This window comes from Petaurus breviceps, unplaced genomic scaffold (genome assembly GCF_028583685.1).
Source record: "Petaurus breviceps papuanus isolate PSGF00001 unplaced genomic scaffold, PetGlider_PUasm1.0 77, whole genome shotgun sequence".
NCBI lineage: Eukaryota > Metazoa > Chordata > Mammalia > Diprotodontia > Petauridae > Petaurus > Petaurus breviceps.
In genome coordinates, this window is record NW_027186492.1 from 12599940 (window position 1) to 12627654 (window position 27715).

At 38.7% G+C, this 27715-nt stretch overlaps 1 protein-coding gene and 1 pseudogene across 2 annotated transcripts in view; one reads left to right on the forward strand and one right to left on the reverse strand.

Moving 5' to 3' along the window:
- The window catches only part of NUBPL (NUBP iron-sulfur cluster assembly factor, mitochondrial), a 340914-nt gene that overhangs the window by 209555 nt on the left and 103644 nt on the right, over window positions 1–27715 (reverse strand). The window lies entirely within an intron of this gene.
- LOC138175332 (transforming protein RhoA pseudogene) lies at window positions 7915–8400 on the forward strand (annotated as a pseudogene).

Here is a 27715-nt window from a genome sequence, read left to right on the forward strand (position 1 = left end):
AGCTTAGGAGGGAAAGAGACTCAAATTTCCCTGTATATCCCACCCCCTTGGAGAATCATTCAGCACTTCTTAAAATACAAATGCTAATGGGGGCATGAAGGGGATTACTATTAATCAGTCCCACTTTACTGTGAATTAATGTCAGATTATCTAACACCTCAGTACTAACTATATAAAGGTTAGGACACATATGCTAAGTACAAAGTAGATGTCTCAAAGGAAAGACACATGAGAAATCCCAGAGGACTGTGGCAATGCTGGCTCCCCACTCATTCCTCTTACTCTTCTTTAATCATTCACTCTGCAACTACAGGATGATGGGAGTATCTTAGAAATACAGACATCTTCCTAGTCCTTCCTTTAAATGCAATAGTTATACTCTCCGACTCACCTAGATATGCAAGTGAACTTCCCATATCACCAACTCCACCATTCATACCTTCTGCTCCACCAAACACTCAGTTATCAAGTTATTGTTTTTTCTTGTTATTGCTAATACTAAGGAATGATAGGATGGAAGCAGATTTTTGTGGACTCTGAATGACAATCTAAGGAATTTGTACTTTATGCGGTAGTAGTAGGCAATGAGGGCAGCTAGGTGGCGCCATAGTGCAGAGTGCTGGGCCTGGAGTCACAAAGACTCCTAATCAGTTCAAATCCAGCCCCACACATTTAGTAGCTGTGGGACCCTGGGCAAGTCACTTAACCCTGCTTGCCTCAGTAATATTTCTATAAAGTTAATGTATCAGGGGAGTTCAATTTAATTCTTATTTAAAGAAATCATTTTGTAATATAACAGGCCACCCCACAATTTACTAATTTTATAAATGTGGATTTTTGTAGACTGATTTTTTTTTAAAGTGGAACATACATCAACTGAACTCCTACTAAAGCACAAAAGGACTTAATACAACGCCCAATTTTATCCAGAAGTATTCTCTATTACTTGCGACTTCGGGGACAGACATACTCCCTAAAACAAACAGAACTAAGAAAAGGAATGGGAAAAAGAGTTTGAAAAGTTTGAAAAATAATTTAGTTTTTAAAGACAAGCCCAAAGATCTGGAATGGCTACAGCATTTCAAAGCATTGTTTTAAATAATCATCTTTAAGACATCTGGCATACTTCAAAGCAACAGCAAATACCCATGAAATATGAATAAAGCATTTTTAGGTGATAGCCATTTAAAAGAAGCTTAGTCATTTGAACTTTATCTTTGCACATATATGCAATTACTTAGCCACAATGATATAGATTCTTCTTTGTCCTAAAGGGATCCCTGGTATAAAACTTCCTTTCAAGAAATCGCCATCAAAATAACTTCTTTATAGCTAAATCTGGACCTTCTAATTTTAAAAGGCTAAAAAGAACTGGTCCACAAAGTGTACAAAGGTCCAACGAAGGAAGACATTGCAAAAACAAACATTAGCATTTGTTCCTTGCAGAACTGTAACATGCCAGGAAACTTAAAAAGGAAAGGTATGTTTAATGTGTCACAAATACCAGCTTTCTTCCTGAAAGCATCCATACCATCTCCTCTCTTCTCATGTTTGCTTTCTGGGAGGTGGGGAAATCAGCAGAAATTGTTGCCGTTACCATCTAGAGTGACAACTATATGCTAAATGCTGTACAAAACAGGAAGTAAACATGATCCATTCCTAAAAAGGTTGACTACAAGTCCAAAATTCATGTTAAGTGCTGCTGGGCAGACAGGGAAAATAAAGTATTTTATTATGATGTGTATTTTTTTTAATTTACATGAAATTATGATGAGCATCTCAATGGCCTAACTCGATTACGCTAAGTAAGCTCTAAAACAGGGAAGAGAACGCCATCACCCCTAATGCACATCTACTGTTGGCCTCCTACTTCCACCACTCCAGGCCAGGGCCTCTCTCTCCCTCCCAGGACAAAGGTCAGTGAGGCCTCTAGAGAGAGATCCTGTTTAGGGATGGAAGGGTTATGACCAAAGTCCCATACATGAATCCAAGCCAGAGCTTGAACGTAGGAAACTGTATTCCACAGGAAGCAGAGCCTGGATTCATGCAAACTGATATCTGCATAAGGGCATGAGAGAATCCAAGAGATCCTGAACAAGATCAAGTATTTTCCAGGGAAGGTGAGATCACTCAGGTGCATCTGCTTGAGTGAATGACCTGACAAAGCCTGGAATAGAGTAAGCCCTTAAAAAATGAATACTGATTGAATATTTTATTGATTGTAAAAATACATATAGTATATCTACACACATGGTATACATATATACACACATACATAGTACACATATCTCTACATATATACAGCTCATAAATATATAAACATCTGCATTTCCAAAGCATTTTGCAGGTACAAAGTATTTTTTGTACATTCTCTCATATGTTCTTCATGACTAACCTTAACACATTGTTAGATCTGTTAGTTCTAAAAGAAGAAAAAAGGAAGGAAGGAAGGAAGGAATGAAGTTAGTTTACTACTACTAGTCTACTATAACCCATCACAATTTCTATTTAATTCTTTACGTTTCTATACTCATTTCATGAGTATTTAGAAAGGAAAGTTCTTTACATCAGACTCACAAGTCTAGAGCTGTGGGAGGGACTTCAAAGGTGATCTAATCCAACTCTTAATTTTACAAATGACGAAATGAGACCCCAGTAACATCTGAACACAGTCCCTATAAGCCAGCATGGTTTCACAAAGAACAAGTCTTTCGTTAATAATTACTTTTCCTTTCATAAACAGGTTATTAGGTACCTGGGATCTGGTTTTAGATCAGTGTAGGATGTGAGCTCCTTGAAGACAGTGACTGTTTTTTTTTACCTTTCATTGCATCCCCAATTCTTAGCACAGTCCCTTTAAAATGACAAGTATTTAAAAAATACTTTTTTTTTTATAAATTAGAGTTTGAAGGGATCGTAGTCATTTTAGAAAGGCTCTTGACAGAGTCTTCCATGATTGCTTTAGAGATAGGATACTAAAGTATGTGAAATTAGAAATAGTTGAATGATCTGACCCAATTATGGGCATATATATGGGGATAGCACCTACCTTCCAGTGTTATGAGGATAAAGAGAAAATTTGTCAAGTGCTTTGCAAACTTTAATGTGCTATATAAATGTTAGTTATTATTACTTGGTGCTATGTGGAAGAGGGTCTATGGTTCTGTGCCAAAGGGCTCTGACTTTTATTTAACATTTTTACCAATAACTTGAATGAAGAGACCAGTGACATACATATCAATTCTGCTGATGACACAAAATTAGGAGAGTTGATACATTGGGGAATGAGAGTCCAAAAAAGATAGTGACAGAGTAGAACAATGGGCTGGGTCTAATAGGATGGAATAAAATAGTTTTAATTATAAAATTCTGCAAATGAATTCAAAAAATTAGCTACAGAAGTATAGGATGGGGAAGATGGAGAGAAGATAGCTCCTGTGACAAGAACCTGAGGGTTTCAGTGGATTGCAGGTCCAATGAATCAACAGTGTGAACTGACAACCCATAAAAATCTAACTGGGTCTCAGGTTGCATTAAGATAAATGTTGCCTTAATGAAATAGATGTCCTGCTGTACCCTTCCCTTATGAGATGTGTTTGTATTAGGTTCTGGCCATCACATTTTAGGAGAGAACATTGACTGGCTTAAAACACACACAGAGGAAGACTAGCTCAGGTATGATGGAAAATGAGAAACAGAGATAATACTAGGTATGCTCTACAATCCCTTCAAGCTCTAAAATGTTATCTTTTTTTTTTTTAACCAGACTTTGATTTTACTGGTATAGGGAACTCCCAGTGAGGATGTTTCCTCTACTCAGTCTCAGAGAGTTACCTGGAGAAATTGTGAGGTTAAGTGACTTGCCTAGGGTCATATAACCATTATATGTCTACTGCAGGTCATGAACTCAGACCTTTTCAATCCACAATGTCACCTCTTCATGATTCATTTTTAAAATGCTTCATAAAACTGAACTCAATTCTCTTTCCCTTTCAAACCATCCCTTCTTATGAACTCTATTACTGTGAAGGGTACCACTATCCTCGCAGTCTGACAGGCTCACAGCTTAGGTGGCATCCTTGACTCCTCACTCCCTCTTACCCCAAAAAACTCATCAGGTGACAAGTGTGGTCATTTCTACTTTCCTCTGACACTGCCACCAACCTGGGGCAGGCCCGTATCAGCTCATGCATGGACTCTTGTGATAACCTGCTGGTTGGTCTCCCTGCCTCATGTCTCTCCCCATTCTGTTCCATCTTCCACTCAACTGTCAAATTAATCTCCCTAAAGATCAAGTTTGACCATATTACCCCCTCACTCCCTGATTCAAGCAACTCCAGTGGCTCCCAAATACCTCCAGGATCAAATAGGAAATCCTTTCTTGGGCTCCTAAATCCCTTTATCTCCTAGTTCCTTCCTACTTTTCCAGCTTTCTTACATTTCACATTCTCTTCCTCTCCCCCACTACCACAACCGAATGCTCTGCAATTCAGTGACATTCTTGCTGTCCCTCACACGTGACATTCTATTTCCATACTCTAGGCATTTTCAGGTGGTTCTCGAGTCCTCACGCTCCAGAAAACTGCTCTGCAAGCCGCGCAGTTCTGTGATTCTGGCAGTTTTTACGCAGGAAACCAGCGGGCAGTTGGGTCAAGGGGGGAGGGCATGTGGGTGGGGGTATCCACAGCGGTGAGGGCGGATCTGCTAACTTCTTGGAGTAAGCTAGAATGTATTGAAACGGCTCAGCTTGCTTGATGCTAACTAAGGTCATCGGGATTGCACTAGGACCCACACACTCTTGTCTCCTTTCTCTTCTATACTCTTTACTATAGCCTACAGCTTAACTGCCTCACAGTAGGTCAGAAACATCCCAACACTCCCTGAATGCTAATCCCAGCCTCCTCTCTGCACCATTTCCACAACTCTCACTTCCTTTCCCTGCCACCTCCCTCTCCCCCAGGCTCCCTTTCTTTTGTTCCCCAAATTCATGAAGTTCACACAATCCTTGAATTCAGTCCCAAGGCCTCTTTGGAGTCTAACATCCTGGAACCTTACACATCACTGAGGGCTTGAAGCTGTGCTGGAGTGCTCTCATTTAAGCACAGACCTCATTTGATATAATAGCAATTATAAATTTCAAATCACTACCCAGTGAGATGTATTTTGGGGGGAAAAAAAGTACTATAGGCACTGTTAGTAATTGTGGCAATGCATGTAGGAAACCACATTTCAGGAGTCTTCCATGCCCAGATGTCTCTCTCCCTCTCCCTCTCCCTCCTTCCCCTTCCTACCCGCTCCCTCTCCCTTTTCCTCTCCCTCTCCTTCCCTCCCCTCCCCTCCCTCCCCTTCCTTCCCTGTCCCTGTCCCTGTCCCTCTCCCTCTCCCTCTCTCACTCCCTCTCTCTCCTCCACCTCCCAGTTTCCTTGGATTCCTTCAAGTCTCAATTAAATTCCAACCTTCTACAAGAAGACTTTTTCTTCCTTAACCTTAGTACCCTCCCTCTAAGAGTATGTTTAACTTCACAAATACACATACTGTTTCTATATAATAGCTGTTTGCATGTTGTTTTCCCCATTACAGTGTGCATTCTGATGAGACCAGGGACTGTTTCTTGTTAGATATTCCAGCGTTTAGCACTGTGCCTGGTATACAGTAGGTGTTTAATAAATGTTTATTGAGTTGGCTTGACTAATCCAGATTTACCCCAAAATCAAAGGCAAGGTCACTGGAATTTAGGTCTAATATTTCTTCCTTTAGCAGTTCTTCAAATCGAGGGTAAAGTACTTCAAGCAGGACTGCCTTCGTGTTTGAGAGAGAGAAAAGCAGAGATAGAGTTGTAACCACAAAAAGGAACTGGGGGGGGGGGAGCTCTGCCACATCCCTACTCTCACCATTACTTATATGGTAGTAAGCAAAGCTGCAGTCTAAGATCCAATAGCACCATTAACAGAGCAGGTTCAGCAGCAGCTTCTCAAATTGCTGGTGTGCTAAAGCAGCCGAAGGGAGTTGTCAACCAGCATCAGTCCAGCCAATGACAGTATAACAAGCAATTAAAACCATGGCTGGCTGGCCTGATGCTGACTGACAACTTAGCCAGGGCCACTGGTGAAAAGGGGGGGAAGGGATTCCTTGCTCTACAGTTTGCACAAAAGAAAACCGCTTTGTCATGGACAGGGTTGGTTTTTGTTGTTTTTTAATGAAAAAAAAAAATCATGTCCTCTCAGCTAACAAGCTGCACAACCACTAACTCCTCTTTTGTAGTCAAATGTAAGCAGTGGGATGGACCTATCTGTCATAGTCAGTCCTCTGGGCTTAGTTCAGACCAGTTATAAACCCAACCAGAGACCCTGATGTCACAGTCACTGCAGCTGCATCTGACTCAAAATACAAAGCTGGAGGATGAGTGCCCTACTTCAAGAATAACTGATACAATGGGTGCCCCTGATTAGAATACTCTGTCAGCCCACATGGTTTTCTGTCATTTCTGCATCTAAAAGAGAATGTGAAACCTCTTTTTTTCAATCAGCAGTTTAAAAAAAATTGGAAAATTGCTCTTCAAAGTAAGAAAGCACTTACACTGCACTATTCAGAGAGACAGAGAGGGGAGAGAGAGGGAGAGAGACAGAGACAGAGAGAAAGACAGAGAGAGAGAGCTACACCAATGCAATATAGTCATGGGAAGAGAAGCTGCAGTGGTTTGTAAGGTGTAAAGATATTCAGGCCATAGTAGTCTTAGAGCAGCTCCAGGGAAATCAGTGTGGCCTAACACGAATAGTTGAATGTAAAAAATTCCTGGCCACTCCCAAGCTCCCTTTACTTGAATGTACTGGTTGCTGCTACTGAAATTTGTACAAAAAATGGCTGCTGGCGGTCACTATGGATAATTCATTGACCTTTTTTTTGAAATACAATTGAAAAGATGCCAGTTTAAAAGCCATAATCAAAGATATACTCCTGACAATGTACACTCCCCCATTCATTCAAAAAGAAATTATTTCAGTACTGGGATTCCTAGTTGAACTATGTGTTCTTCATACAAAAATAAAGATGAATTCCTTTTCTTCTGAAAGTAGATGAGGAAAGGGTTCTATTTCAGCAGAATAATGTATCGGTGGCACTCAGGTTTGTCAAGGAAGGCAGACTTGCGCAATATCTACCTATCCTGTGTATGCATAGCATTCTTATTCTAATTTCTATAATCATTATTAGTTAATGCTAAGAGTGGAGAAAAGCAAATAGAAGAAAAAAACTGGGAAAATCATTTCCTACATACATTGTCACAATTAATAACAGCACCTATAGCACTTTTTTTTCCCAAAAAATACATCTCACTAGGTAGTAATTTGAAATTTATAATTGCTATTATTATATCAGATGAGGTCTGTGCTTAAATGAGAGCACTCCAGGACAGCTTCAAGCCCTCAGTGATGTGGAAGGTTCCAGGATGTTAGACTCCAAAGAGGACTTGGGACTGAATTCAAGGATTGTGTTAACTTCATGAACTTGGAAATGGTGCAGAGAGGAGGCTGGGATTAGCATTCAGGGAGTGTTGGGATGTTTCTGACCTACTGTGAGGCAGTTAAGCTGTAGGCTATAGTAAAGAGTATAGAAGAGAAAGGAGACAAGAGTGTGTGGGTCCTAGTGCAATCCCGATGACCTTAGTTAGCATCAAGCAAGCTGAGCCGTTTCAATACATTCTAGCTTACTACAAGAAGTTAGCAGATCCGCCCTCACCGCTGCGGATACCCCCACCCACATGCCCTCCCCCCTTGACCCAACTGCCCGCTGGTTTCCTGCGTAAAAACTGCCAGAATCACAGAACTGCACGGCTTGCAGAGCAGTTTTCTGGCGCGTGGGGACTTGAGAACCACCTGAGCTATGTCTGCCATCCAGAAAAAGTTGGTTATATTGGTGATGGTGCATGTGGGAAGACATGCTTGCTGCTTGTATTTAGCAAAGACCAATTCCCTGAAAATTATATGCCCACAGATTAAAAATTATGTAGCAGACACTGAAGTGGATGGAAAACAGGTGGAGTTGGCTTTGTGGGATGCAGCTAGTCAAGACGATTATGATTGCCTTAGACTTCTTTCCTATCCAGAGACTGATGTTATACTTTTGTGTTTTTCCATCAATTATCCTGATAGTTTGGAAAACCTAGGAGAAAAGTGGACCCTGACAGTGAAGCATTTCTGTCCCAAAGTACCCCTTATCATGGTTGGGAACAAGAAGGATCTTCGAAATTTTGATGCCACAAAACTGCAGCTGGCCAAGATGAAGAAGGAGCCAGTGAAAAGTGAAGGCAAAGCACTGGTTAGACAGATTGGCGCATTTGGATGTTTGGAGTGTTCAGCAAAGACCAAAGAGGGTGTGAGGGAGGTTTTTGACATGGCCACATGAGCAGCTTTGCAAACCAAACGACAGAGAAAATCCAAGTGCCTTGTCTTCTGATCACAGTGGAAAGTCCAGCCCTCGTTGGGTTAATTTTTGAAATGCTATTTATTAATCTTAATGTATGATTACTGGCCTTTTCCATTTATCTGCAATTTAAGAGATTTACAAATTGGAAATAATCTTGATATCAGTATTTAGATAACCATAATTGTTTAATGACAGACCGTCTGTGTCCAACACATATGTGCATACCAAGGTCCTTCTGCCATTACCTTTAATAACCTTCCTCATTCTCCCAACCCACACATCTAAGCACCAATTCAAGGGAATTCTTAACTTCTTGCTTTTTCCTAGAAAGAGGAAAAAAGTGATCACTTTTGTGAATTGGGCTTTAACTACTTTTATACCTAACATGTCCTGTTACTGTGAGCTGCAAGGCCCCCACGGGAATAAATGTGAGTCACTTCAGTGCAGGATCTCTTATATATGGCTTTTATTGGTATAGCTCTGGTGTATTATTCAATTGTTTGAAAACAGGAACACCTAGGGATGGCAAGTCCCCACGTAAGCTACCTACAGTAAAGCTACAGTTCTGTAGTTTCTTGTTAGTGACCTTAGAGTTGTGGTGTAATCAGCACCACTTAATGTATGATGCCAAAAAATAAATATATCTACCCAAGTTTAAATGTGGTATATTCTCTATAATTGTATTTCCTAATACTTATATTTGTTATCTCTACAGATCTCTGGATCATTGGGTTGGGTTTTTTTTTTTTTTAATGCATCTGAACATACAGGCAGATGGAATCTGAAATCTCTTTTTGTCAGTTTCTCCAGTGAATGGCAGCCATTAACAGTTCCTTTTCTGTACAACCTACCCCAGCAGTGTCCACCCCTGTCCCTGGAGTTGGGCTTCAGTGAATGAGGACTCAGTTTCCCCCCAAGGCAAAGTGATGGTTCAGAAATTGGAGTGATTTGTCTGAACTCAAATAGCAGCATCTTGGTATGTAAAGTGTTTATCTCTTCCTCTGACAGTGATGGCTCCCCTTGATATCCTGGGGTAGCTTGCTACCCATTCTCTTTGTTGATGGTCAAAACCCCACTGGGAACTTTTTGTTCCTCTCCGGCTGACTAAACTTTTTTCAGGATTAGTTAATTTTTTCTCAATTACTAATAAAGAGTAAGAGTCAGAAGAAGAGGAGGAGGAGAAGGAGAAATAACATCAAGTGTATCTCCATGCTGGCCACTGAGAACATGCTGAGAAAAGAGGGGTAATAATGGAGTTATGGTTAGCATAAAAAGACTTCTTGAGTTCTCAAGGGTCACTTAGTTTTTACATCTTAATTAAATGCTTTTGTTATTAGACTGACATTTCCTGGATTATCTGATATTAGAGAATGTTGCACTGGATTGGGGAATCAGACCAAAATACTTAACATAAGTGTCCCATAACAGTCCCAATGAACTTGAGGAAAGCATTGAGGAAAGTTCTCAGAATTCTTGGGGGCCCTGTGTTGAAAAGAATTTCATCAAAAAGCAACAGGTCAGATGCATTTTGCGGTGGATTTTCATTGCCTCTTAAAACAAAAGTGGACAGACCTCTTGCCCACTGCTAGTCACCTTAAAGAATCAAGATAATGACTGATTTTACAATTACTTTCTAAATCAACAGGGAAAAAAATACTGCCATGGGACCCAAAAATGGAAGAAGTAACATTAATAAGTCTACATGCAGCTATCAACTTTATATATATATATATATATATCCCTTTTGATCAAACTTGCTTTCTCCAGTTTTGCTCCAGGCAACTGAGTGCTGAAGAGTAAAAGGACTCATTTGGGAAGAGCTGTTGGGATTGGAAATATTTGTGTGCATACTTTAAAAGACCAAGAAATGAGACAGATTTTTGAAGAACTATGGAGAAAAGCATGCTGAGAACATGGTTTAGAAATTAATATGGACATAAGAAAGGGAAAAGGAAAGTATGACGCTAGAGAGCTATATATATGAGAATTATCCAGAAAGACACAGTAGGTTGTTCTCACACTTAAATCTGAAAACAGCTTTTATTGAAGTTAACTGATGATTCAGTTTCGGAGTGTGAAACACACTTATCCAAAGGCACTTTGGAGACTGTCCTAGATGTAATATTTCCATGTCCAAATATATCCCTGGATGAAAAATCAGTTATGATTCTGTTGCAGCTATACAACACAAAAATGCCTTTATCCAGGGAGCTCCAATCAATTAACAAGTATCAAGCACTTACTAGTAGTTGTTCTATTTTTTTCTTTTTTATATATAATTTTTTGCCAGTTACATGTCAAGATAATTTTTAAACATTTTTTTAAAGTTTTGAGTTCCAAATTCTGAGAGAGTAAGCAGTAGATATAGGTTATATATGTGCAATCATGTAAAACATTTCTACATTAGTAATTTTGTACAAGAAGACTCAAAATAAAAATAAAGAAAGTGAAAAGTAGCATGCTTCAGTCTGCATTCAGACAATATCAGTTCTTTCTCTGGAGGCAGATAGTATGCTTCACCATTAGTGTCTTGAGATTGTCTTGGATCATTGTATTGCTAGGAATAGTTAAGTCATTCATGGTACTTCATTGAACAATATTGCTGTTATTATCTATAACATTCTCCTGGTTCTGTTCACTTCATTTTGCATCAATCCATGTGAGTCTTTTCAGGTTTTTCTGAAATCACCTTGCTTGTTATTTCTTATAGCACAATAATATTCCACTACAACTATATACCACAGATTGTTTAGCCATTGCCCAATTGATGGGCATTCCTTTGATTTACACTTCTTAGCCACCACAAAAAGAACTGCTATAAATATTTTTGTACAGATAGGTCCTTTTCCCTTTTTTTATGTCTCTGGGATATAGACCTAGCAGTGGTGTTGCTGGATCAAAGAGTATTCACATTTTAATAGCCCATTAGGCATAGTTCCAAATTTCTCTCTAGAATGGTTAGATCAATTCACAACTCCAACAATGCATTAGTTTTCCAGTTTTCCCATATCTCTATTTTTTTAAGTCTATTTAAACACTAAATGGCACCTTGTTGACCATGGAGGGCAGTATACAAAATGTTCTTAGCATGTTGTTATTGTATAGAGATGTGCTTTCACAAATATATATATATATATGTAATGTCAAATTTTTTATATGCAATTAAATGAGATCATTCTTATTTTCCAACTCCTCTTACAATCATAGGGGCAGTCAATGGATATTACTAAAAGATGAGCTTCTTTCAACTTATAAGAAGGCAATGACTGCAAAGAAGAATAACCATATATGCCATTAAAATATATATAAACCAAAGTCAGATTCATTTTAGGTGAGAACCACAGACTAGGTATGGGTAATAAGCTACTGCCACCTTTGGACACCAATTTTCTATGCTTACCTTTGGAAACCAGCTTTTTCAAAGAATTTTCTAAGTATTTCTGGGTTTAGAGAAGTTGAACTTCTGTTAAAACCCAATGCCTCACCATGGGTGGAGGTGACTCTCAGTTCATGAGGTCCATGCCAGTAAAGCAAAAGCTTGGGAAGGTCCCACCAAACCGAGGAGGCTTCAAGTATAAACCAGTACTAGACGAAACTAAACTAGCCATAAGGTTGTATACAAGGTGATTTTTTTGACCATAGTAACTCATGCAACTGTTTACTAAAATGTAGTGTATGTCAGTGAAAATACTGTCCACACCAATTAAGTCATAAACCTCTTACAATATTGGTACAAAAGGAAATTGGATCCTATTTCAAAAAGTTTTTTTTAATATTTTATATTTCTAATTACAAGTAAAAATAATTTTTAACATTCATTTTTAAAATTTTGAGTTCCATATTCTCTCTTTCTCCCTCCCCTCCCCCTTCACTGACAAGGGAAGCAATTTGATACAGTTTATACATACGCAGTCATGGAAAATATATTTCCATACTAGTCACACTGTGAAAGAAAACACAAACCAAAAACAAGAAAAAAGTAAAAAACAAAAGTATGCTTCAATCTGCATTCAGACTTCATGAGACTTCATTAGTTCTTTCTTTGGAGATTAATAGCATTTTCCCTCATAAGTCTTTTAGAATTGTCAGATCACCAAACTACTGAGAATAGCTAAGTCATTCACATTTCATCATCACATAACATTTATCTTCATTTATCTCATTTATCAATTGTTTCTGTTCCAGCCAGAAACCCTTAGGGTCTTACTCCTCCCAGACTGGTTTGTTGTTGGGTTTTTTTTTTTTTTTTGAGGAGGCAAACTAGGCTATCTTTTGCCTCATTTCTCACCTAGCCTTAAATCACTGAATGGGCATTGCCTCAGACAAACTGAGACCTGGGAAAAACTTTAGCTTAAAAAGGCCCACTGCATCTAGGGCCATCTCCAGTTGTCCTGATCTGTATCTGGCCACTGGACACAGATGACTCCGGAGGAAAGAGTGAGGCTGATGATTGCACAGCTCTGTCTCACTAAAATCTCATTCTTTGCAAGTCAAGACACTCTCCAGATGTCATTGTTCCTCTTCTTGGGAAGAGAAATGAGAATGATGCAAGAAAATCATAAAAATAACAAGTCAACGGCCTGACCGAAGAAAGTAACACCTTAAAAAATGGGCTAACAAATGGCAAAAGAGGTCCAAAAAAGCCAATGAGGAGAAGAATGCTTTAAAAACCCGAATTTGCCAGATGGAAAAATAATTTGAAAAAATCACTTAAGAGAACAATTCCTTCAAAATTAGACTGGAGCAAATGGAAGTTAATGACTTTATGAGAAATCAAGATACTATAAAATAGATCTAAATGAATGAAAAAATAGAAGGCAATGTGAAATATCTCACTGGAAAAACCACTGGCCTGAAAAATAGATCCAGGAGAGATAATTTGAAAGTTATTGGACTACCTGAAAGCCATGATCAAAAAAAGAGCCTGGACATCATCTTTCAAGAAATTTTCAAGGAAAATTGCCCTGATATTCTAGAACCAGAGGACAAAATAGAAACTGAAAGAATTCACTAATAACCTCTTGAAAAAGATCCCAAAAAGAAAACTCCTAGGAATATTATAGCCAAATTCCAGAGTTCCCAGGTATAATAGTAATGAAATGTGAAGATCCTTTTGTATTGCTAAACTGAGAGATACTTAGCACCTAGTTCCAAATTAAGCCTCTGTTAAAGAAACAGAAGGTATGAACTCCCTTTGCTGACCATAACAGGAAGGGAGGAGCAATACTGTATAAGGAAAAACCCCAGGTGAGAAAGTCAGAATTTTCTGGGAACTTGTGGATGTGGAGCTTCTTCTGAGGGCCAAGTGAGCTGCTAAGGACTTTTGAAGGCCAGCCAAGCTGCTGAGGACTTCTGAGGACCTGCTGGAGCTGCTGAGGACATCCGAGGGTCAACCGGAGCTGCTGAGGAATTCCGAGGGTCAGCTGTAGCTGCTGAGGACTTCCAAGAGTCAGCCAGAGCTGCTGAGGACTTCCAACAGTCAGCCAGAGCTGCCAGAGAAGGCATGACTATGGTGTGGGTACTTTGTCTATTTGTGGTTTTGTTAAACCTTGATTTCCCAGGAATAGAGATTGTGAAGGATTGAAGGTGGATTGGACACTGTGAGCTTCAGTGTGGAACAGGAACTGCGCAGAGAGCTGGACAAGGAGCTGGGAGCTGTCTGCCTTTGAACCCAGGTGACAGTTTGGTGAATTCAGGTAGGAGATGGGACCATGGAAGGGAAACCATGAAAGCTGAAAGCCTGCCCCGAGTCAAGATGACAAAACCTCTCTGTGAATACTAAGAAGTGACTGACCCTAATGTGAGGTTTTGCTTTGGGACTCACTTTGGGAAGAGTTGTGTGATTTTGCCAGATGAGACTCTGGGCAGCTGTTGAGGCTCCCACCCCACCCCGGCTTTGAAAACCCAGATGTTGGTGCTTCCCTCTCTGGTAATTAACTAGGTATGGATGTAATGGTCAGACAGCTGGAAGCCCTGTCTGCTGAATTGTATTGTTTTCTGTTGAGTAGTAACTGAAGGAATTATAATTTATTTGTGATTGTACTTTGTGATTGAATGAGGACTCTGTGATTGACTACATCAATATACTACTCAGGGGTAGAATACTTTGACTTTTGTATTTTGTGTCCCTTAAGGAGGCAATCCTTAATGATGATTGAATGAGTGAGTAAGTAGGCAAGTCTCCTTAAGGATGATTGAATGATTAAGTTACTAAATGAATGTACTTTGTTGAAAACTATTGTGACCACTTTGGTGAAAACTATGTGGCCATTTTAGTGATAAGTCATTATGAATGCTGTGCGCTGTTTTTCTGTGATAAGTTGTAACATTCTGAATGTTGTACCTTGTTTTTCTGTGAATGTTTTGCTCTAATTTGTTATTGAATGAATAGAGTGTTCACTATACTATGTAATCAGAACCTTGAAAGCTGTTCACAGCAGCAGTCCTCTGGAAAGCTACTTCTGCACCGCCTTACACCAGGTCAAGGAGAAAATATTACAAGCACTCAGGAAGAAACAATTTGAGTATTGTGAAAACACAATGAGGATAACACAAGATCTAGCAGGTTCTACATTAAGGGATCAAATGGCTTGGAATATGATATTCTAGAAGTCAAAGGAGCTAGGATTAAAACCAAGAATCACCTCCCCAGCAAAACTGAGTATAACACTTCAGAGGAAAATGTGGACATTCGATGAAATAGAAGACTTCCAAGTATTCTTGATGAAAAGACCTGAGCTGAACAGAAATTTTGACTTTTGAATACAAGAAGCAAGAGAAGCATGAGAAGGTAAACAGGAAAAAGAAATCATAAGGAACTTATTAAAGATGAACTATTTACATTCCTACATGGAAAGATGATATTTGCAACTGATGAGACTTTCCTCAGTATGAGGATATTTGAAGGGAATATATATATATATATATATATATATATATATAATATGTATGCATACATATATGTGTGTATATATACATATATACAGGATATATGTGTACATGTATGCATAGACAGAGGGCACAGGATGAGTTGAATATGAAAGGATGATATCTAAAAAATAAAATTAAGAGGTGAGAGGGGAATATATTGGGAGAAAGAGAAAGGGAGAGAAGGAATAGGGTAAATTATCTCACATAAAAGGCAAGAGAAAACTGTTACAATAGAGGGGAAGAGCAGAAAGTTGAAAGCAAATGAGTCAACCTTACTCTCATTGGATTTTGCTTAAGGAGGGAATAATATACACACTCAATTGCGTATTCTACCCTACAGGAAAGTAGGGGGGAAGGGGATAAGATGGGGGATGATAGAAGGGAGGGCAGATTGGGGGAGAGGGTAGTTAGAAGTAAACACTTTTGAAAAGGGACAGGGTCAAAGGAGAAAATAGAATAAATGGGGGGGACAAGATAGGATGGAGGGAAATACAGTTAGTCTTTCACAATATAACTACTATGGAAATGTTTTGCATAACTACACATGTATAACCTATATTCAATTGCTTGTCTTCCCAGTGGGGGTGGGTGAGGAGGGAAGCAGGGAAAGAATCTGGAAATCAAAGTTTTAAAAACAAATGTTAAAAAAAAATTTTACATGCAACCAGGAAATAAGATATACAGGCAATGTGGTATAGAAATCCATCTTGCCCTACAAGAAAGTAAAAGGGTGGGGGGGGGCAGTGTTATGGGGGACGACATAAGAGAGAACAGATTGTGGAAGGGGTATTCAATATGCTTGCCATATTGGGGTGGAGGGTAGGGGAGAAAATTTGTAATTCTAAATCTTATGGAAATGAATGTTGAAAACTAAAAAATAAATAAATAATTTTTTAAAAAATGAATGAAAGATGAATAAAAGCAATCCCCTCCTGTTTTCCTGTAGGGTAAGACAAATTTCTATACTTAACTAACTGTGTATGTTATTTCCTCTTTGAGCCAATTCTGATAAATTCAAGTGTTGTCTAACACTACCCCATCTTTCCCCAAATGCATAAGCTCTTTCACACCTTTTTTAATGTGAAATAATTTACCCAATTTTTACTCTCACTTCCCCCTTTTCCCAGTGTATCCCTCTTTAATCACGCCTTAATTTTTTTAGATATCCCATCAAAGTCAACTCACAACACTTTTCTCTGTCTTACTCCTTCTAACTACCCTTTAATAATGTTAAAGTTCTTAGGAATTACAAGGCTCATCTTCCCATTTAGGAATAAAAACAGTTTAACCTTATTGAATCCCTTTTGTTTTCTCTTTCTTGTTGATCTTTTTATGCTTCTCTTGATTCTTGTATTTGAAAGTCACATTTTTCTATTCAACCGTGGTCTTTTCATCAGAAATGCTTGAAAGACCTCCATCTCACTGAATGTCTATTTTCCCCCTAAAGGATTATACTCAGTTTTGCTTGTAGGTGATTCTTGGTTTTACTTCCAGCTTCTTTGCCCTCTGAAATATCCTGTTCAAGGCCCTCTTATCCTTTGATGTAGAAACTGCTAAATCTTGTGTGATCCTGACCGTAGCTCCAAGTTACTTGAATTGTTTCTTTCTGGATGTTTGCAATCTTTTCTTCATGACCTAGGAGCTCTGTAATTTATTTTTTCCCACTTATTAGTATTTTATTTTTCCAATTACATGAAAAGATAGTTTTCAACATTCACTTTTATAAGATTTTGAATTCCAATTTTTTTCTTCCTCCTTCCATCCCCCCACTCTCTCCAAGATGACAAGCAATCTGATAAAGGCTATAATGCACAATCATACTAAACATATTTCCACATTAGTCATATTGTGAAAGAAGAATCAGAACAAAAGAGGAAAACCATGAGAAATAAAAATAAAATAAAATAGTATGCTTTGATCTGCATTCAGACTCCATAGTTCTTTCTCTGGATATAGAAGTATTTTCTATCATGAGTCTTTTCGAACTGTCACATATTGATGTGTTGTTGAGAAGAGCTAAGTCTATCAAAGTTGATCACTGCACAATGTTTCTGTTACTGTGTACAATGGCCTCCTGGTTCTGTTCACTTTAGTCAGCATCAGTTCATATAAGTCTTTCCAGGTTTTTCTAAAATTCAGCTGCTTATCATTTCTTAGAGCACAATAGCATTCTATTACATTCATATACCACAACTTGTTCAGTCATTCCCCAACTGATGGGCATCCCCTCAAATTCCAATTCTTTGCCACTACAAAAAGAACTGCTATAAATGTTTTTGTACATGTAGGTTCTTTTCCTTTTTTTTAATGATGTCTTTGGGATACCAACCTAATAGTGGTGTTGTTGGGTATGCACAGTTTTATAGCCCTTTGGCCATAGTTCCAAATTAGAGCTCTGGAATTTAGCTATAATAATCCTGGAGTTTTTCTTTTGAGATCTCCTTTAGGAGGTGAGCAGTAAATTCTTTCAATTTCTATTTTACCCTCTGGTTCTAGGATATCGGGAAGTTTTCCTTCATAATTTGTTGAAAGATGATGTCAAGGCTCTTTTTTTTTTTTTTTTTTTTGGATCATGGCTTTCAGGTAGGCCAATAATTCTTAAATAATCTCTCTTCAATCTATTTTCAAGTTCAGTTGTTTTTCCAATGAGGTAGTTCACTTGTGTTTCTATTTTTTCATTCTTTTGATTTTGTTTTATTGTTCTTAATGTCTCATAGAGTAATTAGTTTCCACTTGTCCAATTCTAATTTTTAAAGAATTATTTTCTTCAGTGATTTTTGTGCCTCTTTTTCCATTTATCAACTCTGGTTTTTAAGAAGTTCTTCTGTTCAGGGGGTTTTTGTTCTTCTTTTATCATTTGGTCTATTCTGTTTTTTAAGATATTATTTTCTTTAATATTTTTTGTCCCTCCTTTACCAATCTGTTAACTCTTTTTTTCATAATTTTTTCCCATAACTCTCATTTCTTTTCCCAATTTTTCTTCTACCTCTCTTATCTGAGTTTTAAAATCTTTTTTGAGCTTGTCCAGGAGTTCTTTTTGGGCCCTGAGATCAATTCACATTTTTCCTTGAGGCTTTGCATGTAGTTTTTTGGGGGGGAGAGAGGTGGATATTGTTGTCTTCTGAATTTTTCCTTTTGTTCTTCCCTATCACCATAGAAACTTTCTATGACCAGGTTCTTTTTTATTGTTTGCTCATTTTTCTTTTTTTTTTTTTAAAGCAATTGGGGTTAAGTAACTTGCTCAAGATTACACGGCCAGTTATTATTTCTGGGTGTGGTGCTGAGTATCTGAGCCCGGATTTGATCCAGGTCATCCCAACACTGGAGCCAGTGCTCTTACTCACTGAGCCACCTGGCCGCCCCTGTTGTTTGCTCATTTTTCAAGCCTGTTTCTTGACAACTTTATATTAAAGTTGAGCTCTGCTCCTGGGGTGTAGGGAGCAGTATTTCAAGTTTCAGGTTTTTTTATGCTGCTGTTTTTAGAACTAGTTCTGGGGGTCTGTATGTTTTCATTTCTTCAAAAGTGGTACAATCTAAGGATGGATATAGACACTGCTCTCCTGCCTTGTGCTCTAATTGGTGAGTGGTCACAAGCACTTTTTTCCTCCATGGAACTGTGACCAGGGGATCCTGTAGCCAAAGGCTCTAATATGTTAGTGCTTCTTCTCTCCCTGGGACTGCTACCTGGAACCTTCTATGAGGAGTGAAATAGAGAGTCCTGCACCCAGTGTTAGTAAAGAGTCCCGATAATCTCCTTCTATCCAATTCCCTTACCACCTCCAGACTGAGAGCTCTGGAAGCAGCCACTGCCAACTCAGTCACCCCAGCTTGCCGCTGGCTTGCTGGGGGTCAGCCTGCTCTTGTATGACCTGCTCTGGACTGAGCTCCACTTTCACCTAAGTGAGATGGACTTTTCCTCTCAACATTCTAAACTGCCTTGGGCTAGAAAATTGCTTCACTCTAGACTTTTGTTGGTTCTGTCCCTACAGAATTTGTTTTGAGGCATTATTTTAAAGTTGTCTGGCAGGGAATTTAGGAGAGCTCAGGCAAGTCTCTGTCCTTATTTCTCCATCCTGGAATCCTACTTTTCTAAAAACAGTATGACAAATGTCATAGGATCATGAATTTGGAACTAAATGGAAACTTAAAGATTGCTCCAAATCCCATATTTTATGGATGAAGATACTAAAGCCCAGAAAGGTTAACCAATTTGCCAAAGTAATAAGAGATAAACCCAGGTATCCAACTGAGGTCCTCCGACTCCAATTCCACTATTTTCTCCACAGCACTACAAGTCTTCCAAGCAAAATATGTATTATAGAAATGAAAGCCTCTCCCAGGCATAGGTATCTATTTCAACATTAGATCAGAGCTAGTTCTTACTTTGCTTTCCTTCAAATAATCCTCTTGCCTTTGAAATAAGCAGTGACTGCCTAGCCTGGAAGCACTTAAAGGTCCTATCAATCAACTGCATCCCTTTCAAATCTACAGCCTCACTATATCTTCTTTAGAAACAAATTTCATGTAACATCACATGTGCTAGTTGTATCATGGAATCATTAGTTTTCTGGAAATGGAACACCATGCTGGAATTACTTTCTTTCATACATCATTTGGAAATGTTCTCTATTTTGCATTGAATTTGAGCTTTATTTCAGCATCTTCAGGAAGAAAACATCTCTTCTAGGGATCATGTGACAGATAGTACCTTCACTAGTGTTTAGAAGGATATTGGAAAGCCAAAAATTGGAGGGAGGGAGGGAGGGAACAGGGAGGAGGCCAATGGAGGAGGCAAGATGTATTAATTAAAGATCATCTTCAAGAAAAGGATAGTTCCATGAGTACTGCTGACAAAAACCAAATCAATCTCCCTAAATCTTCTCAAGACAGATGTTCTAGTGTACAGCCTATAAGGGGCTAGAAGTAAATATGAAACCAGCCATAACACAGATGGTGGATGCCAGGGTAGATAGAATTGGGTTTCAGGAAGACCAGAGATCAAATTCTGCCTCTTATACTTGCCAGCTATGTGACTATTAGAAAATTGCTAAACTGCTCTGAACCTCAGTTTCCTCATCTGTAAAATAATACCTCTAGTACTTATATCACAGTTGTGAGTTTAATATTCAAATGAAACAGCATGTGTAAAGTTCTTTAAAAATTCTAAAGTCCTATATAAATGCCAACTATTATTGTCATTGGCACATATTACCAATAAAACTAATACCTGATGAAGTCCAGGATACTTTGGATTGTAAGGGAACATGGACCCACAGTAGGATTCCAGGATGGAGGAGTAAGGGCAGAGGCTTGCCTGAGCTCTCCTAAATTCCCTGCCAGAACAGTTCAAAAGAAAAACCAAAATCTTCAAAGAAGTTGAAAGGAAATAAATAGGATTAATGACCTGCACAGCAGAAATAATTAGCAAAATAGATAAACTTGGAATGCATAAGGGTAAGTCTCTTCAAAGAAGTAAAAGAAAGAACAAATAAATGGGAATATCAATATACTGCCCTTAAGAACAATCTGTAAAAAGAGGGGAAAAACAGTAATGACATTAAAAGAACAACTGATCTCTATACAAGTAAGATACTTTGATAGTGAAGACAAGATGAGTAGAATCAAACTAAGCATAAAAGGCAACCCAAAAGAACATGATGGGGGGGAGGGGAATCTGAATGCCATAATAAGCAAAATAAGATAAGAATACTTATCTTATAGATAAAAACATAAGAACACAGAAAACAAAGCATCAATCCAAAATATCCATAGATTGTCTCTACTAAGTATTGGAGTCAGGATTTAAATCTCAGTCTCTCCTGATTCTAAGTCCAGCACTCCATTATCTCTATACCACTTTTCTCATCCCCAGAAATGTGAGTGAATCTAATTTCAGCCTCTTATGTACCCAAAGACCTACCATTAACACTAGATTTGATTTTTTTTTCTATGAGCTATAATTGAAAAGGGAGGAAGAATAAAAAGGAGCCTTATTAGTTGCAGTTTCCCCATTGTTTGGGGAAGGAGAGAGGGGGAGAGAACATGACAAAACATTAAAGAAACAGTTGAGATGGGGTCCTTTGCTTCAAGGACAAGGGATTGGCAAGAAGTTATGCAACTTCACAATGTGAATTAAAGAAGGAGAAAAACTGATCAGAATGAACAAGTGGCAGAAATGGAAAGAGACACAGGTGGCCTACTTCCTAAAGTATGAGAAAGCCAAAAAAAGGAAGCAGAGCAGGGAAGTTAAATAAGAATTTACATAGTGCCTACTATGTGCCAAGCACTGTGCTAGATACCTTTTTTTTTTTTAAACAAATATTTCATTTGATCTCCACAACCATCGTGGGAGGTTGGTGCTATTATGTCCATTTTGCAATTGAAGGAACTGAGGCATACAGAGGTTAAATGACTTGTCCAGAGTCACACAGCTAGCAAGTATCTATGGTCAGATTTGAACGTCCTCTACCTGCTGTGCCACCAGCTGTCTCGTGAAGAGGTTAATTTCACATTTACACTTACAAAAGGCCATAGTTTGCTGCTACATCCACTTTCTCCAGGAATGACCCCTTCAACCATCTTCCTATTTGTTCTATTACTTTTCCCTAAAACCCTACAGCCCATTCTAATCCCTCACCTTCAGGAGACTGCAACACGTTCCTCACCTGATTTTAGTCCCTCTCCTAATGAAGCCTCTGCCCCACACCACGGTGGAAAAGTATAGCTGGAAGGTGAAGTAATAAATAGCAAAGGATAGATAAAAGCATTAATCCTGAAAAAAGAAAATGAAGGAAGGAAAATGTACATTGCTAAAACAGCATGTGTTAACAAAGGTTTCTTGGTCAGGTTTGGTTTCCGTTTTGATTTCCATTTAAAAAAAAAAAACTTATCCTAACATTCTTAAGTTAGAAACTGCACAGACTGCCCAAATATGGCCAAAAATTACATATTCCAGGTGAGGTTCCTTTTTTAGCAGACATACTGTCACATATCTCATCTTAGATTTCAGAAAAGATTCGTTAATTCCCAATTCCATTATAAAACTGATTAATTACTTCAACCCCATACCATAACATCAGCAGTCTCAAGAATCAAAGCTTCTTTATTAAGGCTGCAACAAGAATTATGAATCTTGTACTCTGAGCCCTGGCAGCACTAAATCTGAAGACTATCATGTTTATTCATTTGGTATGTGGCTCATGAGGCAGAATGTCCTGATTAGGTCATCATTTTGGATTCAAAAAGTATTTATGGGGAAATGTTTAGGGATATAAAAATAATACATATCAAGAATATAAGCTCCAGGAGGTCAAGGGATGATTTTGGCTTTCCCACTACCCAGAATGGTGCTTGTCACATGTTGTTGAGTTATTTTTCAGACCTGTCAGACTCTTTATGACTCCATTTGGGGTTTTCTTGGCAGAGATACTGGAGTGCTTTGCCATTACCTTCTCCAGGTCATTTTACAGATGAGAAAACTGAGGCAAACAGGGTTGAGTGACCTGCCCAGGGTCACACTGCTAGTAAGTATCTAAGGCCAGATTTGAACTTAGCAAGCAAAGGCTTCCTAACTCCAGGCCTGGCATCCTATCCACTGTGCCACCACAATAGGGGTTTAAAAGCTAGAAAGAACCTCTACATCTAAATCAACCCCTTCATTTTACAGATGAAGGCAATGAGGCTTAGAGAGGTTAAGTGATTTGTTTAAGGTGGCAGAGATGTGATTCAAATTCAGATTTTGTGATTTGTGAGATTCAGCTTGCTGAACTTTCTTAGCTAACCTTAATCACTGAATGGGTGCAGCCTCAGTAAATCTGAGAACTGTTAAAGACCTTAGCTTTTAAAAGACCAAGGTCCCCACTGCACTCAGGGACATCTCCAGTTATCCTGACTTATCTTTATCTCACCATTGGAGAGAAGAAAGTGAGGCTGGTGACTTTGCACAGTCCTCCCTCACTTAAATTCAATTCACTTGCATGTCATGGCATCACTTCCCTGATGTCAGGGTTCTCTTTGAGTAAGGAAAAACAGCACATATGTACCACCTAACTTCTCCATGACAATTATTGAGTTGAATTGAACTGATTAAGTAGGGGCAACAAATGAACTAATTTATAAGCAAAAAAAAAAAGTTGTACTTTTTCAAAAAATATTCTTTAGAAAAATCAAGATTAGATTTCCATACAATCCTTTGCACATTGCTGGTTCGGTATTTTTGGTTTCTTTTCTCCTAAAATAATGCCTCTATAAGGTAGGGAGGGGTAGTCTCCAATACTCTTATTTTGGACAAGGGACGAATGACTTATCCAGGGTTGCAGTAAAGTGGTCATCAGAACTCAAAGAGCAACCACTGCAAAAGCAAAGTCGTAAGGACTCCTGAAGATACTAAAGAAAGAGTCTTTAACACTTTAATCTCACAGCAGATTGTGAATAAGTACAGAAAGAATGTATAAAGGGGGATTTAGAATTGAAAAAGCTACTTGATCAGAGTAAAATTCGTCAAGGAAAACTTCCTGGAAAAAAGTATGTTTTAGTAAAGTTTTAAAGGCCATACTTTTAAAAGAAGGACTTTAAAAATTTCTTTCAATTATCAGCGGCAATGAGTATATCATGGAGTGCTGAACTTGGACTCATGGGACCTGAGTTCTGATCCTGGTTCTGCCACTTAATATCTTTGTGACCTTGTGAAAATTATTTAAGCTCTTTGGGCTAGTTTCTTTCTATATAAAAGGGAAGGGAGTAGATGACCTCTAAGGAACTCCCAGCCTTAGATGTATGACCTAGTGCCCTAGTGAATTAAGAGGAGAGGGTCTACTGTGACTTTAGTGATATGTCTTTTGGAGAGGCTGAAGCAGCAACACCTATGCTTGCTCTCTTCAGACCACATTAACACCATACCCTATGGATTTCAGATGATGTGCTTCCTGCCAACTGATCTGATACAAAATAATCCATAGAGATGATGAGAATCTATCTCTGCATATTACAATGGGGGGAGGGGCAGATGACAAAGTGAAGGAACAGAGAGAAAGGGAGAAATAGGGGGAAAGAAGGAGGGAGAGAATAGAGAAAAAGAGGGGTAAAGGTAGTAGGTAAGGAGGAAAGAAGAGTGAGTGAGAGAGAAAGAGTCTCATATCATTCTGCATTTTCACTCTGATAAATTAGGGAAACCAATGACTTACTGATCTTCTCACTGGTCCTACAAATTTTGAGCTAAAGAAGGAATGATGTGTAAATACAGAAAATCATATACCGTCAGGTACAGTCATTCATTTCAGTGGTTCTGTTTAACTTTTTACAGGAAGGTATTTTCACTCAACATTTATTAAGCAGCCACTATGTGACAGGCTCCATGTGTGGCAGTGGGAAATCAAAGGCAAAAATGAAACTGTCTCTGCTTTCATGGATCTTACATTCTTTCAGGAAAGACAACATAGACATCGTGAACCAGTGAACCCCAGTTTGACTGGTTCAACTCCTGCTCATAAGATGCTTGTATAGTAATGGTGTTTCCCATCCCCAGCTGCTTGCTAGCCTAGGATGACACAGGTAGAGTTAAGTTTCCTGGCTCCTAGCTCTTCATTCCCCATTTTTTTATCAGGCAGTTCATACAGTACCTTCATCCCAATGGCTCACCTTCTGCCTCACTCCACTGGTTATAAGGTAGTCATCTTATTAGTTCCACATCAGCCATTTGTCCAAAAACTATGTATAAACTTGAATTCTGGGTAGGCTTTTGTAGGCAGCTGGTGGCATAGTGGAGAGTGCACCAGGCCTGGTATCAGAAAAACCTGAGTTCAAATCTGGCCTCAGATACTTAGCTGTGTGACCCTGGGCAAGTGGTTTAACCTTTACTTGCCTCAGTTTCCTCAACAATAAAATGGAAGTGATAATAGCAACTACCTCCCAAAGTTGTTGTAAAGATAAAAAATTTTTTTAAAGTGCTTAGCACAGGGTCTGGCACATAGTAGGCATTATATAAATATTTGTTCCCTTCCTCTTCTTTCTCCCACTTCAATCAAAGTCCTGCAAGTACAAGCCACCAACTGTGTTATCTGTGGAACCATGAGGTAGAAAGGACTTGCACACCTATGTTCTTCCTTTGTCTAATCTCCATTCATCTATGGTGTTGTCTCCTTTTGCACTGCTTACATACATAAATATCCACAGAATAAATATAAGGGAGTTTAGGAAGGAGGACATTAACAGTTGAGGGACACCATTAACGGCTGGAAACCAACCAAAGCGTCAACATAAAACCCAACCAAGTTTTTTAAAGTGTTTAATTTTGTGTATAATTTAATTTTTAATTTAAGTGTTTAATTTAAAGTGTATAATTTCGCCAAGAATTGAAGCCAAGCTCATTGGCCTGGTTTATAGACTCTACTCTTTTCCCCTTTTGGGAAATCAGGAAAATTGCCCTTCTCCAATCCTGTGGCACCACTCCCTATCTCTAATGTTAAGAACAACTCAGGCAATTGCATCTGCTGGTTCAGTTCATTACCCTAGGACAGTTCATCCCAGCCCAGTGATCTGAAAGTAGTGAGTGCACCTAAATGCTGTCTTACCACCTCTTCACTTATACTGGGTTTCCATTCTCTCTTAACCACTTTTGTTTTATCCTTTCCAATCCAGAGGACAGCCCAGTACCTTGCAGGCCTTTTTAACTATAGCATAATACTGGGCTGATGTCTTCAGGGAATACTAGACAGTCATTTCAAAAGCCTTTTCCTGGCTAGAAACAGATTCTCTTAAAAGCACAGTTTGGATTAATCCCACCTACCCACCCACCCAAATGCATTACCTTACATTTTTCTGTGTTTAATCTCATCTGTCATTTTCCTATCCATTCATCCAGCTTTCAGAGGCCTTCCTACTGTAGTTTATTCTCATCAGCTTGTCATTTTACTATGTGAAACAGCTTAGTGTCATCTACCAACTTGCACATTTCACTGTGAAATTCCTCTTCCAGATTATTTCTGAAAACATTAAATAAGACCAATCCCAGAACTAATCCCTAGGGTACCCTGCTATTAACTATTCTCTGTTCAGAGAAGTGCTTCTCTCTACCCTTTGTCTTGAAGTCACTAAGTGGTGGTGCTGAGGCTTTTTAAACAGCCTTTGGGCTTTTTGAAAGATAAAATAATGTTCACCAGTCTATCTTTGCCACATTCTTAATGCCCACCCCAAACCCCAACAAAGACTACCTGATTAGGCCTGTACAGTATCCTATCACTTTAACCTACCTTATTTTCATCTTGTTATAGTGGTTTAAAGTAATATCCCTATCTTACTCCTTGTTCCTTCTACCAAAAGCCTAGTTCAATGCTAATTTTATCAAATCTATGCAACTCACATCACTGAAAAAAATCCAAAAGGGGACAAATATAAGAAAGCTGGGGCAGTGGAGACAATGCTGGAACTAGGGCTGGGAAGATTTAAATCCAGCCTCATATACTTACTAGCAATGTGACCTCAAGCAAGTTATTTAACATCTCAGCATCAGTTTCCTCATCTGAAAAATATAATAATAGCACCTACTTTACAGGGTAGTGATGGGGATCAAATGAGATTATGTATATTATATATATATATATATATAGTGTGTGTATGTATGTGCATATGTATGTATATATGTACATTTGAGTGTGTATGCATACATACATACATATATCCATATGATATGTATGTGATATGTCCTTGTAAACCTTAAGGCTCTTTGTAAATGTTAATTAATTCTATTAATTAACAGTATGTTATACTATGGTACATTTAAGTATGAATGGTTTATATTGCATAGATAAGTAGATATAGATTCAGATTCCCAGCATTCTAGGAAGATAGCTTGCAAAGAATAGGTATTTAATATATACCATGTTTCCCTGATAATAAGACACTGTCTTATTAATTTTTTTTGGAAAGAAAAACACCAGAGGGCTTATTTTCAGGGGAGGGATTATGTTGTCCTGCCTCAGCTCTCCTCCGCAGCACTGCTCTCAAAGGCACCAGCAAGCAAATCACTGGGGAAGAACAGGATGACGCGCTCACTGCTGCAGCTCTGATTGGATGCAGCTCCGAGCGCGGCGTGCGTTTCACGGGGGAGGGGAGGGGACGGTGCATACAGAGGGTACCATAATGTAGCGTGTAGCGCAGGGGATCACCTTCACTACAGTAGCAATCTCAATAGGGCTTATTTTCGGGGGAGGGCTTATTTTAGAGGAATCTTACACAGTAAGGGGAGGGCTTATTTTCGGGATAGGTGTTATTATCGGGGAAACACGGTATTAGGTGAACTCAACTGTATGTGATATCTGAAAGAATTTGAGAAAGACTGTAACAGTATAGAACAACACTCTTGACTTAC